The sequence below is a fragment of the Squalius cephalus genome (genome assembly GCF_949319135.1).
Source record: "Squalius cephalus genome assembly, chromosome: 19".
Taxonomy (NCBI): Eukaryota; Metazoa; Chordata; class Actinopteri; order Cypriniformes; family Leuciscidae; genus Squalius; species Squalius cephalus.
In genome coordinates this window covers 9,788,971-9,806,199 of record NC_137140.1, presented here as the reverse complement: position 1 = coordinate 9,806,199, position 17,229 = coordinate 9,788,971, and the positions used below count along the sequence as shown (strand labels likewise).

Sequence of the window (17,229 nt, the reverse complement as noted above, 5' to 3'; positions counted from 1 at the left end):
GTACATTTGGAGTGCTGTCAATACAGAGAACAACGACAAAAATCGGTGTTGCCTACACCGTGTTATCCTCTTTTTAAAATTTGCACCCTGTTGACTTCAATGGGGCAAGTTTTAAACCTGCTTTTAGCCTCTTAACATCCTCGATGTGTCATTACAAGTGCACAGGTCATGTGAGTGATTCGGAGTGAACGCGGGTCAATCTGACTGCAGTAGATGTGAAAGATATGAATAAAAATTATATTTATTTAGCCAGCGCTCATACCTGTATTTACATCCTGTTTTCAGTCAAAGTCCATAGTAATCGATTGTCGAGTTCACGCGCATTGGTTTAGTACCTATGATCATGCACGTGGCTAAATAAATATCATTTTTATTCATATCTTTCACATCTACTGCAGTCAGATTCACCGTGTTCACTCTAAAGGAATCACTCACATGACCTGTGCACTTGTAATGACACATCAAGGATGTTAAGAGGCTAAAAGCAGGTTTAAAACTTGCCCCATTGAAGTCAACAGGGTGCAAATTTTAAAAAGAGGATAACACGGTGTAGGCAACACCGATTTTTGTCGTTGTTCTCTGTACTGACAGCACTCCAAATGTACAAAAAAATGCACTCACATCGCTTCATAAAACTTAAAGTTTAAACCACTGGGGTCACATGGATTACTTTAATGATGTCTTTACTACCATGGGGCTTAAAAGTGGTAGTTGCATAGCTGTCAATGGAGGGACAAAAAGCTCTCAGATTTCATTAAAAACTACTTTCATAACTAAGTTAACCCTTTAATATAAAAAAAAAAATAAGAAGAACACAAATGTTTATTAAAATGTATTTTATTTTTTATCATTATGTTAAAATACCTGTCAAGTAAATAATAACATAACATTCTGAATTTGTGTAATATCCATTTTAAACATGCCTATTACTGTATCTAATATGAGTGACCAGATTTTACATTTGGTTCTCTTCTTTAATTGCATGTCATTTTAGCTGTTATGAAGCAGGATGATTTTCTTGTGTCCAAAGCTAACATGCTTGTCCCTTTGCTTTCACAGATTGACAGAGAAGTCATCCTGCTTATGGAAGATGCAGAACTTGCAAAACACCTTCCCTCATATAGTGACAGGATTGCCCTGATAGATCTTTGCAGGCATCAGACACCATCTGTGAAGTGAAAGCAAGGTCTTTTAGAGAAAATAAGAGAGAAAATGAAGCTTAGGGAGGGAAATAAGGATGAGAAGGTGTCACAAACCTCAAACAAAAAAGCAAGCAGCAAAGCAGAATCATGCATACAAAATATTGAAACTGGATGGCTTCACAAAGAAAATATAGGGATAAAACAGTTCAGAGCAAGGCAAGGTGGGGGGACTAGAACACTACAGATAAATGTTCAGGCAGGATATGATGACATACTAAAAGAAGGAAAGGCATTATTCTTTCACAGTGGTGTTTCCACCAAAGGTCAAGAGTCTGATTTTGAATTCAAAGTTTGGGACTTCAAGCAAAATCTTCTCCCCAAGGATCTCTCAGTCAGAACAATTTACAATACTGTCAAACTCCCAATGTTGCATTTCTATATAGCAACTAGAGATGTTCCGATACCCTTTTTCCCTTCCCGATACCGATTCCGATACCTGGACTCAGGGTATCGGCCGATACCGAGTACTAATCCGATACCTGGGTGTGTATCTATACAGCTGCAATTCATACTAGCCCTGTATGAATTGATAGAATTATTTTATAAAAGGTATTTTAGTTTTACAATATAACTGTATAAAAAAGTGCAACAAATAAATCTAGGAATCTAAAAAATTATATATGAATAATAGGGGTGTAACGGTCCACAAAATTCACTGGTGTCATGGTTCGGTACGTTTTCAATACAGCAAAAGGAAAGAAATGCCAGAGAAATTTCCTTGATTTACAATTTTTTTTTATTTTTTATTAAAACTAACATCATAAAGTATGATCATTTTTTACTTTGAGCAATGATGGAGCTATACTTGACATATAAAACAAAAACAGCTCCTTATAAAAAAATGAAATGTAATATTGTAGTAGTTATAAACAAAGGTTTATTTTATTTCAGATTAACATTTGAGGGCAGCAATTTTATTCATAATGTCAAAATAAAACCAACGTAACGTTACTTGAAAGCACAATGTTTCTGGTTTCCACGTCAGCGCTGTTTGATCCGTTAATAACGGAGAAATGTGAATGTTTCTCAATAGATTTCGCAGCGATGTTATTACTTCAGTGGCGAACTCAAATGCTTTCTTTACTGGATCTCTTAGCGCTGTGTAGTAACAGTGTAGCTTGATCAAGATCGGCTCGCGCTGCATTGTTCCAAACTGTTTAATGGTCCGTGAAGCACAAAATAACGAGTAGCGCAGTTTTGTTCCGTTTTCATTACGTTAGCCATTTGATGTTGGGCGCCAGCGTCTCTTACATTATGCGCTTGTCGCGCGCCTAACATTTGAAAATTTGCGCTTTCATTTCTTCTTCGCTGCTCTAAACAGTGGTTGCTTGTGGCAACAGCACAACTTCCTGTGTTGCCACAAGCAACCACTGTTTAGAGCAGCGAAGAAGAATTGATCTCCGATTTGCAGCGTTAAGCAAAGCTAGCGTGCATAACTAGGTATTGTTTAATAAAATGGTATCGGATCGGTACATGGGTAGATGTACTCGCCGATACCGATGCCAGAATTTGTATTGGTATCGGCGGCATTTCCGATACTAGTATCGGAATCGGAACAACCCTAATAGCAACTCATCCAAAAATGTACCTGACTGAAGAGTCAAGTGAATCTAGTGATGAACCTGACCATGCTAGTGATGTCTCCGATTCAGATTCGACAAAAGGTGATGACTTGTATATTCACGACTATGAGCAACTAGAGGTAAATGAGCCTCAAGACACGCTTCCTGATGTGTTCTTGGTTTCTGATGAAGAGACGAGCATACATTCCTCACAAGACCATTTTGCAAGCATTGCGCTCAATGTCAACAGTGACCCCGAGATTACATTTGGTCCACAACACCATATTGATGGAGATTTTCTTAGTGACACAGTGATCCATGAGCCTTTTGACTCACCACAGAGTGCTCCTAATGCTTTGCCCAACAGAAATGTAACTATGCACTACTCAAATAGCTTCAGTGACATGATAGAGGCATTTTCTGACCACAAGATTGTCAACCAGTCCTTGACAGTGAGACGTATACTTCCTAACAACTAAGAGGAAGCAGGCAGTGGTCCGGCGGTCCTTCGCGATGTGTACAGTAGCTTCTGGTCTGATTTCTATGAACACTGCACTGTCAGGACATCTGTAAAAGTGCCTTTCCTCAGGCATGACTTCAGCTCTGACAAATGGAAAGCTGTGGGGCGAATCCTTCTTAAAGGTTTTAAAGATTGCAAATACCTGCCCATTAAGCTTGCTCCACCATTTCTTGAGGAAATGATGTTTGGGGCTGTATATTCAGACCTAAAGGCAGCATTCCTTGTTTTGTGAGCTGCCAGGAATGAGATGTTCTCAATCAAGCGCTCAAGGACTTTTCCTCTGTTGACATGGATGACCTTCTGGACATCATGAACACTTATGAATGCAGGAGGAGGGTCACGGTTTCCTCTCTACCAGGAATTGTTGACAAAATTGCACACAAGGAACCAATGTTTGTTATTGACTGTTGGAGGGAGGTCACAAAAGGCCAGATCTCTCTTAGCCAAGAATAAATTCAACAGCTATACAAAGACCTGAAGCCTACACCAAAAAAGGTGACTGGGCTGTTGAAGTTTCCAGCACAAATGTCAGAAAATCAAGCAGTGGTTGCCAAACACCTGAAAAGGTACATCAGGGAAACTGACGAAGGCAAACTCTGCAAATTTCTTAGATTCTGTACTGGTTCCAATTTGATGGTTGCTGAGGCTATTCATGTACAGTTCACCGTCCAGACAGACTTCACCAGAAGGCCGATTGGACATACCTGTGGGATGGTCCTAGAACTCCCTGACTCATATGACAATTTCCCACAGTTCCATGCTGAATTGAATTGTGTTCTGGATAGTAACATCTGGGTCATGGACATTGTATAGTTGGACATTTTATAAACTCAGAACATCATTACTATCAATCCATACTCACAACCTTAATGCCAATAAATGCAGAATTCTGAAGAAAAAGCATGCTCATACTTGAAAACATATCAAAGCGCAGATCACTCTTTTCACACTATTTGAGACTTTGCATGTGGTACCTGTGCAAATACACTGTATCTATTGTGTTTACATTTGATGTTTACGTTGTAGTTATGTAACATTTTATGTTAACATTCCTAGTTTATGTTGATTCAAATTAATGTACACATTGAATGCACCCTGGTAATCCAGAGTTCTCGCGAGAGCACAAGTTGAATTTGCTCAGCGAGTTACTCTGGTGTCGAGTAATGATGCTCATTAAATATGCCCCTCTATCTGAGCTGCACCAATCACATGGGGTTATCTGATATAGGCGGGCCAGAGGCGAGATGACGACAGCGCTGTGACGTCGAAGTCATTAGTAAACATTGCAAGATGGCTATAGATGAACACCATTTGTTTGAAAAGGCTTTGGCCGCTACAATGAAAGATTTTGACTTTTTCTCTAAAAGAGGAACAGAAGACGGCGCTTCCTTTGCAAGAAGGGCGTTTTTGCTGTTTTGCCAACCGGATACGGTAAGAGTCTAATCTACCAGTTAGCTCCGCTGGTAGCTAAGCGATAACTTGTTGTGATTGGTCGTAGTGTTATCCAATTGCGTGCAGTGAGATTTTCAAATGCATGCTTGGAGCCGCCCTTCGAGCTTGCCGATTTTCATTAGTCGACGCCAGACCATTAATCTTTTAGATTTAGGTCTGGATTTCCAGGCTACATTGAATGTAGAATTCTGAAGAAAAATAGGTTCATACTCAAGTTGAGCAGTGTTAGAGCATGTACTGCATAAAACTCTTGTGCTGTTGAGACTTTGCACGTTAACACTGTACATGTTGTTTACATGTTCACATAATGATTCATATTCATATTGAATGTTTAAGTACTAACAGAGTTAAACAACATTTCAAAAAGGAATACCAAGAATTCTTGGAAGCTTTTTGAAATGCTTCCTGAGGTTTTCATATGCTTACTGTCCATAAACTGTTAAAAAATAATTGTTATGAAATGTTAAATCTGAATTGGGCATGTATATTAAGTTTTTGCATGTATTGCCTCTACTAGTGCACACTACTAGTTTATTTTGATAACTGTTGGTTACTGGTGGAGTACTGTAATTTCCTGTTTGTTCAAGCCTACATCACAACTGTGTTTTATATATATAAAAAAAAAGTTTATTACACTTACAGCGCAAAAATAATACAATGTATTAGCATAACAGTTTTTTGTACAGTCTGATCTGAGCTGTGCCACACAGTGTGTGTGTGTGTGTGTGTGTGTGTGTATTACATCAAATTTTGTATCTCCTGTCTAAGTATAATGTAGAGGTTTCTGCCTTCCTCAGCATCCTCTGGAGGAAGAAGATGAAGCTCATCCATTAACAGGCAACAAAGTTCAAACATCACATGGGTACATCAACATGTGACACTCCTCCTGGCAGTTCTGAACATCCAAAGAATTGCACTGGAAAAGATAGTTGTCTGATCCATAAAAATGAGGAGCCATATACATTATGGATGGATGCCCATGAGGTGCCGTTATGTTCCGTTGCGCTCGGATTCTGTGTGTGTTCCACATCTGCACAAATCTGTCAAGTTCATCCTTAAATGACAAAGGCACATAAAATCCTCCATTAAAATCTCATTAAAAAATTACAGCTTTTATTATATATATATATATATATATATATATATATATATATATATATATATATATATAGGCCTATATTTTCTATTAAAGTGCATGTCCTCTCTGTATTAAATTATTACTATAGGCCTATTACAGTCTTGCTAATATTTTAGCAAATAAATATGTGGATAGATAGACAGACAGACAGACAGACAGACAAACAGACACAGACAGAAAGATAGATAGATAGATAGATAGATAGATAGATAGATAGATAGATAGATAGATAGATAGATAGATAGATAGATAGATAGATAGATAGATAGATAGATGATTTCTTACCTGTACACGTGTTGTAAAGAAAATCTGCACGATTTATTTGTCAAGGAAGTCCGGTGAAAAGCAAAGTCATCAGTAGCATCTTGTCGAAGAATGAGAAGCATGTCTATTCTTTACTGTCTCTATATATGTTGCCATGACTTTCGGTTCATTATTGGTGAAATACACTTTCAACCACATCACATTACATGAGAATCCATCAACACATCCATTAATGTAGAGGCTGTATGGTTTAAGCTTATCGTACGAGTCAATGTGCCACATAAAGTTTGGACCAGGATTGTGGTACCTCCTCCTGCGGAGTCTTCGTGCTCATCGATAGGCAACGCCATCTGGGTCGAGAACACTTAAATGTAACCGTACTGTTTTCTTCTTCACCGTAAAACCTTTCTGGATACATTTTAAGTTCATCATTCTGTATCCAATCATTTGGCCGGATCCCGTGATTTCCTCAGATATAAAGCTGGCTACCTCCATCCAGTCTGAAAAGTGTTTTCGCCTGTAAAGTCTATTCCGGCGCAGTATATTTTGTAACGTCCTAAGACAAATAGTAATGCCATGTTGGTAGATTACAGGATTTTATAAATCTCAGGGGGGCTTGTGTTTGAAATTGCGTTCTCCTTCTCAGTTGAAATCGCGTTCAGTTTAGATTGCGTTCCAGATTAAATTGCGTTACTGGGGTCAGATCATCGAGCATCAAGTTAACTAAACAGCCAAAAACAGAACTATATTTTTCGCTTCCTGTTTAATAGAGCAGTTTTTGACTAAAATAAGCTGTAAAGTGGACCAGACTTTATGACGGTAGTCAAAACTCTGGGAATGTGAGACTATTTGCTCCTACCCACCATCAACCACAAACAACTGCCTGGGGAACATAAATACACCACCAATCATTACTTATAACCAGATTATAGAGCTGACAGGCCTGCTGAGATTGTCAGGGCAAGCTCTTACAGGCTGATGGGATAATATTAGACAGAGAGAGAGAGAGAGAAAGAGAGAGAGAAAGAGAGAGAGAGAGAGAGAGAGAGAGAGAAAGAGAGAGAGAGAGAGAGAGAGAGAGAGAGAGAGAGAGAGAGAGAGAGAGAGAGAGAGAGAGAGAGAGTGTCTCTAAGGCACAGCAGGGTAGATGGGTTTTAGGGCCTGGGTTTTCCTTGGCACTCTCAGCTCCATGTGTATCTGGTGAGGGTCTAAGCTCTGGAGATAGTGCTGGAGAAACCGATACTGGTGGCAAGGGGAGGGAGAGGGGAATTCTGCTGATCACAATAAGGTCTCTTTTCTCTGAAAATGTTATCAGGTTCAATTAGGGAAAGGACAGGCTTGGCTTTCTTTTTATAGTAGAGCGCCCAGGGCTGTGTGACATGTAATTACATCGTAATGTAACCTGAGAGCTTGTCTGCAGTTTACGGTCTGCTAGTTAATTACAGTGTATGATGTTGTAGTGTTTGAGTGTTTTATTGTATAGTTTTGCACCAATATTGGTGATAATTTCAGTGTATTTTGGTGTAATACTGTACTGTGATGGAACCAACTAAACATGATTAGTAGTGATGTATGGGCTTTAATTATTTAAAGAAATTAAATAATAAAGAGATTTAAAGGGGTTTAAGAGAATAAGGAAAATAAAAGAACTAAGTATGTTATTGTAAAGTAAAACATTTTTATGTAAAAAAAAAATACACACATTCTTCACTGCATTGCATGCTTACATTCACTCTTAATCTTATACCTAATACATTGAAGACAAATACAAAGTTCTGTCATGAAACTCTAGATGGCGCAGGCTAATAGGTCATTTAACTCAAGCTGCTTGTAATCACATCGTTATCTTTAGGGCACAGGTGATTGGTTCCTATTGTATCAGTCGCCAATGAGCTCACATGCTCAACCTTCAAATACTTGGGTAGCATTTGTCTTAGCAGTGCAGCACGCTTCAGAAACCCTCCTCCTTCCCCAGCTCCACCCGTATAGATCTGCTACAAGTAATTCATGTACGCTATATTGTACAGCAGCAGAATGTCTTACTTGCTCACAGCTGCGTATCGTGTACGTATTGGCAGTAGCAAATCCCGTACTTGCTCAGTAACCTACAGCAGCAGCAGTGTATGATCTATTCTGCCAAGACCAAACATATCAACATTGTCATACCCATTACCATGCCAAACATGCAGAGAGTTGTCGTGACAGAACTCAGGTTATTCAGTTATGAATTACATGAGTCATGTAAGTTATAGGCTATATTTTCAATTCAAAATTTGACCAAAAAGTCAAAAACTGCATCTGGACATTACTATCGGTCGTTAAAATACTTCTAAAACAGTTAGAAAATATTAGATGTTTATCTACTTACATCTTACTCACACTCATGAGCATGTAACTGAGGCATCATGCAGGAATTCATGTTTGTCTACTGTTAATCATTATTTTAAATGTTTTTATTATTTGGGGGGACAAGTAGCCAATGTTTATGGTGGTTATGGCCCTGGAACCAGGGACCCTCTTGCTGTGAGGTGCCATTGAACCACTAGTTTTAAACAATTTAAAAATACAATTTGAATTTATTCAAAGTAGAGGATAACACTAGCGACACCAAAGACATGGGTTTGATTACCAAGAAATGCATGAACTGATATCATTTCTATATGAAAACCTCTGCAGTTGAATACAATTAAAGTCACTTTGGATAAAAGCATCTGTCCTAAATGCAAATTAATCTTGAAGGATTCCAAAACATCCAAGCTTCTAAAGTTGTAAAAGTATGTTTTAAGTTGTCAATAAGTTGAAATTGTGCATATCAGTGTTCAACCAAAAATGAAAAAGTGTACGTGCACTAGAAGCACACTTTACATATGGATACTTACAAAAACTTATACTTATAATTAGATCATGTTGCATAGGCTTATAAAACCCAATCAAGTACATGATTTCGGGCAGGGTCAAAGTCTATGGCCTGTTTTCACAGACAGAGATAAAGCCAGAATTAGGCCTTAGTTAAAAAAGGGTATGTAAGTAACTTTTTAAAATGTGCCTTAGAAAAACATTACCCGTGTGCATCTTGAGAAAAAACAAACAATGGCACTGACATATTTTAAGTTATGTCAGTGCAAGTTCAAGTTGCTTTCAGTTAAGACAACATGCATTTTAGTCTGGGACTAGATTTAAGCCTCGTCTGTGAAACCGGGCATATGTTCCACAAAGCACATTCTTTGTGCATGATTAAGTAACTAACCCATTGACATAGTCCACATATCCAGAGCTGTATCTGAAAGTCAAAAACTATTACTTTCCCTTTGCTTCTCCCCATTTCCATGCGCTTTCTACTCCACCCTATTATATAAGTTTTGACTGTTTTCCAGAGTCACTTTTTCCTTTAGGTCCAATGAATATCTGTGGGAAACACCTATGATTATAAATCCATATGAGGAATTGTCTTGTGCACATACATAAGCTCTGTTTCAAAACGTACCAAGCTTCCAATCACTTTAAGAAATCATAGCTGTGCTCTCGATGCAAAGAGTGTTTCAAAATATGGGCAGCAACATTATGTATGCCTTAAGACAGCTCAGGGCAGCACTGGATGTATACTGCAATCCCAGAATGCACTGCAAAGAGTTCAGTGGAAAAAAATATTCAAGATGATGGAGAAGAGATAAATGGCAGTTATAAATATATTTCATTTAATACTCAAAAGAATTTATAATTTTTAAAAAAAAAATGGAATACTATTCTTACTTTAATATTAATACTATAATACTTTCAAAGTATTAATAATCTGTGTATTTTAATGTTTTTTGTTTTTTCATGCTTATTAGCTCTATTTTAACCTGCTGCATTTAAAATCAGTCACTTATGAGGTTTGATTTAGTTTAGGCTGCTGTCTCAGCTAGATTGAGAGCAACAGAACGACTTACAGTAAAGCAGCACACATGATGCTAAAAAAGCAGGGCAGGATAACAGCCAAAGACACACATCTAGAGCAGGTACACATTGTGACTTTTTTATATAAATAATGAATCAATACATCATTAATCCTTCTTCCAAAACTTTTTTTTTTTTTTGTCTTATACCCTGATTCACTATGGTAAGCCTATTGTAGGCCTAAGTGTTTATATTTTAGACGTGTCAGGATTGTTTTGTGGGAAATTATAAAGGTTGACATGAAGCAGCTAAATCTTGAACCTCCGGGGAATCACCCATTTAAAAAACTGAAAAAGAGAACACAACAGAACTCGTAATAAAACGAGAATCAACATTGGAATTTTTCTTTGCAAATGAATACTTTGTGAAGGAAACATAACCAAAACACAATCACAATATGTTTATGTTTCCTTCACAAAGTCATCACAGTCACGCAGAGCTGAAGCACAACCAATATACAAATATATACTGTATATATATATATATATATATATATATATATATTCAATATATATATTTATATATATTCATATACATATTCAATTATCAAACTTTTTTATGGTTATAGTTTTAATTAACTAATAACCCTGGTTTGGGTAGAAAAAACAATGCAGCATTTTATAGTGGAAGTATTCTCCTACCTTACTGTTCTCTATCTCTTTCTCAACATCTATCTATTCTTTACCTCTCTCTAACTCTATCTCATGAGCACAGGGATTCGTCTCGTCTGACACATAGAGATTATCTAATACCATCAAAGGAAGTAGAAAGATAAAACGATGGTGCATTAAAATAAGTGGAGTCAAGACTTAACCATATCACTGTGTGTGTGTTGAAGGTAAAGAACCTTGGCATTTCCATCCTCCGCTCCTGGCACCACACGGATTTAACTTCCCAGACCCTGCTCCTATTCCTGCCTTCCCTCCATCTCTCCGTCTTTTCCCACACTCTCATGCTCTCTAGAGGCACTGGATGCAGCATCATGGCTTCAAGCAGTAAAACCACTATAGCATTTCCAGCTTTTACCACACAATTTGAACACCCATTTTGCAAAAATGTGTGCATCCCACATCGTTTGCATGTTTGTCAAGCACACTGCATTGTAAGATACACTATTCCTTAGTATGCTCTCTTGTTTTGGCAAATAGAAGGACATTCTATTAGTAGGACATTCATTCCATGCATACAGAAAATTTGCTTACTGTGCAGAGTATACATACAGTACAATATACTGCAAAGGTTCTATACACAGGTATTATTCTATTCTGAATATTGCCATTTACTAGCCAAACTTTACTCTGGATCACTGTTGAATCAACAAGTTTATTGTAAAATTGGATTGCACTTCATTTGACAGTACGAGCACTTACGTGTACTTACAGTGTACTTACCTAAGAAAGTACTGGGTAATATAAGGTAACTACATGCACATGGGGAACATGACTAAAATAAAGTGCTACACAAAATTGTATTATCATTGTGTAAACAGTTTATTGGCACAAAATGTATATATAATCACACAGCTCTTTATATAATGTTGGATATAGAAGCATGTTATTGTTGCAAAATGTAACATTCTAATCTGCTAAATACAACTATAAAGTCTGAAGATATTCAAATATTATAAACTTTAACAACTTGATTTTCTTTAAACCTGCTTTAAAACAATGTGAATTGTGAAAAGCACTATATATATATTTGACTTGACTATCAGAATGATAATTATTACAGGTCTGTATGTTCTGTTCTGTCAGTTCCATCTGTTATCAGGCTGTTATTGTATGAAGATTTTCTACATATTTGAAAGAAGTCTTTCATGCTCACCAAGACTACATTTATGTGATCAAAAATACACAAAAAAAAAATATATATATATATATTGTGAAATATTTTTACAATTTAATATAACTGTTTTCTATTTAAATATATTTTAAAATGTAATTTATTCCTGTGATGCAAAGCTGAATTTTCAGCATCATTATACTACTGGGCCGTTGAATGCTTGAATCTGATTGGTTGACGAACGTTCTAAGGTGTGCATTATTTTCAGGGAAACGCACAGCTAAAGTAGTTCCAGGCAGGTCTTGACCATAGACTGTAAAAAATAGGTCTTGACCGCATTACAGTTCCATATCACTTCGCGTAGTTAACTGTAATAACGGAAAATATGATACAATTCATAACAAGAAAAAACATTTAACCCCACGCGCTTGATCTGCAATTTTCAATGTCTAGCTTCACAATCAATGGAAACATGCAGTTTAATTTTAATAAATAAAGTATATTCCTATTCCTAGTCCTGCAGCACGGATTTTTATTGCAGATAATATAACAAATAAATAATTATTGATAGGCCTTACTTGTTAAAACGCTTTTTTTTCATTTATTTGGCTAGTCTACTGTCATCTGTCAATAATAGAAAAAAAAAGAATGAACGAATTAATTAAAACGAATTGAATTAATAAATAAATAATAATATTGACGCACATGCTTTTCTGTCTCATTATTGCAACATCTCTCTCTAATAACTGCATAAAGCCGAGCCGAAGACACACTTTAAGGCCGGTTATGAATGTAATTTCTACTAATTTGATGACTGATCATGCCCAAACGCGTGTTCAGCGCATTCAGTCTGTGTTCAAAGTCGGTGTTTAAAATATGCTGCGATGAAAACAGTCAGAGAATGTGTCAGCTAGTCGTGTGTCCCCAGCATTAGTCTGCTATCAGTGGCTCAAACCTCCGTTACTAACTCTAAAATGACGTTTTGGAATTAGCAACGGAGGCATTGGATTAGATGCGTAAGAAATTAGTCCTACATACAAGAGCGTTTTAATGACAACAACTTTACAAACGTCTTGAAATACATAATCTGAACAATGTTTCGAGGTGTGGTAACTGTAGTATAAGCGGAATAATTGACTTCAGGCCGTTGAATTATTAGAAAAATAATGCACACCCGAGGTGTAACGGCCACTCCGCTTCGCGTCGTGACCGCATTACCACCTCGGGTGTGCATTATTTTTCTAATAATTCAACGGCCTGTCGTCAATTATTCCTTACTTACTCCAGTCTTCAGTGATCCTTCAGAAATTATTCTAATATGCTGCTTTGCTGCTCAAAAAAACATTTCTTATTATTATCAATGTTGAAAACAGTTGTGTTGCATCATATTTTTGAGGAAACTATGCCAGACTCTTTTTCTGGATCCTTTGATGAATAGAAAGTTCAAAAGAACAGCATTTATTAGAACGTAGAACTTATTGTGTCACTGTATGAGTGTCATTAAAACAGATGTTATTGTTCAAGTAGCTAGCTAGATTTTTTTTACAGTAAACAAAGCTCTCCACACACATACTCAACATAATGAAATATAATGTATCAATCAACAAAGTCAAAGAGCAAAGAAAATCTCCTTTGAAAAATATGGCTATGTGATATAATAAGTCCATTCTAAAAGCTATAAAGAGGTTTATCGGGTCCAAAATGAAGCAATTATACTCTATACTCTACAATAGTAGAAGCTCTCTCATGTTACAGTCAACCATTCCAGATGCATGTATGATTCCATTTGCAAAACAATCTGGTCCATAAACCTTGCAAAAACAACTGAAATTAAAAACAGAGCAATTGAAATTCTAATTAAATGTCAATTGCAAGGAGATGTTGAGTCACTATCATGTTCTTAATGCCAGAATGCTTTTTCCATCCCATGCTGACATGGGTCTTACTCATTGGTTAGAGAAGTGGACGAAGAACAAGTGCTCATCAGGAGACGAAGAAAGAGCTGAATGTGTGTCACTCATGTTGGAACGTCAAACAACGGAACACAAACAGTGAAATATATATAGCCGCTATTACCTGTTTGTTGTATTGGACATTGTTTGCATTAGTATTGTATATCAACACACAATACGTAACAGCTGTTTGACATTGAAATCATGGCCAAAACAACCAGCACATACAAGAGTTATCTGACACGAGGGGATGTTTAAAGTGTAAATATGATAGGTCTGAACTCAAACACCACTTGACAGTAATGAACAGGGCAGCGTGAGAAGAGTGTATTGTACTATGACCTTGATTTAATTACCTACAAGGTAACATGACATACAAGTTGTATACCCCCAAACAATTCTACTGAATAATGGCTTCATTTCATTGTGTTTCACAGTATTCAGTATTCACCTGCTGTGACTTAATGGGACAAATACTGTATATTAAATAAAAACCTTGACAGTACGAAAATTAGGGCTGCATGATATTGAAGAAAAATGCGATATGCGATAACTAATTAAATAATGCGATTTTCGATATGCGATACGATAATGCTTAATGTGTGTAAAATAAACTTAAATTATCTTTAAAATATATTTAAAATGATATATCCTGCAGCCCGTTCTCATCCCAAGGCGTCATATACTGACGCTTTTGACATTTCGTCTACATCCAACGCACATGGCACCCTTTATCGTCAATATGAGACGCAGATAGATATGGGCCAGAAGGCGCCTCCTAGCGGTCTAACCCTAACCCTACCCCAGACCTAAACCTACCCATAACCGAACAAAGCTATCTGCGTCTCATATTGACGCTAAAGGGTGCCATGTGCGTTGGATGTAGACGAAATGTCAAAAGCGTCACAACTTCTGAAAGTGAACATCAGTGTTTTACTGAAGCATAAGAAGTGTTATTTTAACATCAGTGTAAACCACAGGGTTTAGGGTCACAGGTAGGCCCACATTAGGTTTATTTAACAATAGAACATGAATAATCATAGGCTATGTAAAAATAAAACACTGCTTAGTTTTCACTGTATGAATTAAATATATACTGATTCTTATTAAAGCTACAAAAGTTATTCAACCAAGAGCAGTGAGTGATTTTGTCTTTGTCTTTTGTTCATGACCAATATTATTGCAAGCTGTTGTAATATGCATATCGTGACATATACATTTGCGATATTTCGATAATTTTGATATATTGTGCAGCCCTAACAAAAATATATTTGGCCATATAATTATATCCATTGCAACAATAAGCAATTTCCGGTCTATCCATCTATATTCATATGAAGACAAATTCCTACCTTCAGCTTGCCAGACTTGCTGAGTTTTTCCTATCACTTGATAACTTATGGTTATGATATACCTAAGCTGTTACTTTCTCAGCAGCCTTTGGTACTGGATATATTTCGATATATCATAATTCATGCTTCCATGGTAACAGCTACTTCTCTGCCTGATCCTTTGGATTATGGGGTTGTAGTTCTTCACTAATTTGCCAATTGCCTTGTTAATCTTCATCAAGGATGTAACCAAATGTTTGGGAGGACCAAATGTACATTTAAGAATCCATTAACAAAAAAACTCAACACTCTCTCGTGGCAATTAGTAACTATTAGTATTTTTGGCGAATTTACAATCTAGATTGTTTTCCACTTATGGTTAGGTTTAGGAGTGGAGCTAGCTTCATGCTGACTTTTTTCCATAAAAATCGCATGTTTCCTTATGAATAATTTTGTATAAATTCATACAAAATGACCACCTTGAATATTGAAGGGCATAATGGTCATTGCTCTTTAAAAAACGTGGAGTTAGTTACCTCAGTAAAATAAATAAATAAATGACATATAGGCCTAGATCCTGTATTCATTAAATTTTATACAAAGTAGGCTACCATAGTATTACAGTATATTGGACGTGGGGCCATGCACGTGTATTTTTTAAAGTTGACTACGTAGGCTTGTAGCTTTCATATTATAGCCTATGGAAATCAGTCAATCATTCATTCAGTTCCATGACAATGGAAATACAACCACTTTTGTTAGTATCATTTACCAAACTACAGCAATTACAAATCTAAAAGGAAATAAGAAATGGAAGACGCAGCAGAATCGGTAAAAATAAGTTTCGATAAAATGAGCATAGGTTCACATTTGCGCTACAGCTGTCTGTCAAAAGCGTCTGTTTCAGCGCAACGGTGAAATGATGAGCAACTTTTGAACGTAGTCCATACTTGTTCACTTCAAAACTAGACAGTACAACAACTATCAACATTTTTACAATGACAGTGAAAACATACAGAGCTGCCTACCAAGACCACAATTATTTGAGGCAAATACCCCCAAAAAATATGTCTAGGTAGTGCTTTGAGACGCTGGCCATATTATTCAGTAGCCTATGGGACTGTTCGTGCAAAACTTATCTCGCAGTGTCATGGTGTCTATTTGGTCCCTAAAGAAAACATCTCTAGCATGATGTATTGTCCTCAGCAGTTCTTTAGTAAAGGTGAGAGAGTAAAGAAGAGCTTGAATAAATACCTGAACCTGTTGACTCCGCCCCCGCCGCGGCTCACCGCCTCAACTCCTGCCGCACAGTTTGATGCTGCAGTAAACTTCCCCGTCTGCTCAACAAAAGAGCAATAAACGTGTCATTGAGGACCTTCAGGTGTCTTTTAGTAGGAGTTGAGACAGAACCCCGTATGAAGCAGCGGCCATTTGAGAGTCATGTGTGCTGAGTGTATGTGTGTGTGTGTGTGTGTGTCTGTGAAACCCAACACGAGTGAATGAACCCGCCCCGTTTCCTCAAAGTCCCGTTAACTCTCTCATCTCCATCTTTGACGGTTTCTATCACTGGCAGCCTGTGCTTCTGATATAACAACATATCAAAACTTTCAATCATAATAATAACAAACATTAGTAGTTTTCTGTTCACAATAGTAATCATTTTAAAATGTATTTTATTTCAATCGACGTTTTTATTGTTTAGTTATTTAAATCAACATTTCTGTTGTTTTTATTTTATTTTATTCATTTGAATCATTTATTTATTTAAATCAATTTAAATGTAATTTGTTTATTTTTACACAGAGAATCCTGGGGTTCTCATTCTCTAGACCCCAGATTGAAAGCCCCTGCATTAGGACATATATTTGCAATACATTTTCTAAGTTTTGATTAATGTTTCTTCATGAATGATGATTGGAGAGAGAGTGATAGAGCCAATTCAAACGATTGGGATTATTAGGAGGCCATGATTGATAAGGACCAATGGATGGAATCTGGACAGGACACTCTTTATGAGAAGTGACATGGGATTTTTTTTAGGGACCCCAGAGAGTCAGGACCTCAGTTTAACATCTCACCAGAAGATACTA

The 17,229-nt window shown here is 36.9% G+C and overlaps 1 protein-coding gene across 2 annotated transcripts in view; it reads right to left on the bottom strand.

The window, feature by feature from the left end:
• Nucleotides 1-16,636, bottom strand: part of raraa (retinoic acid receptor, alpha a) — a 198,292-nt gene extending 181,656 nt beyond the window's left edge. For both annotated transcript variants that reach the window (XM_079850712.1, XM_079850711.1), the window contains exon 1: nucleotides 16,394-16,636. The gene's annotated coding sequence lies outside the window, so the exon portion shown is untranslated. The remainder of the gene's footprint in view (nucleotides 1-16,393) is intronic.
• Nucleotides 16,637-17,229: the final 593 nt, after the last annotated feature.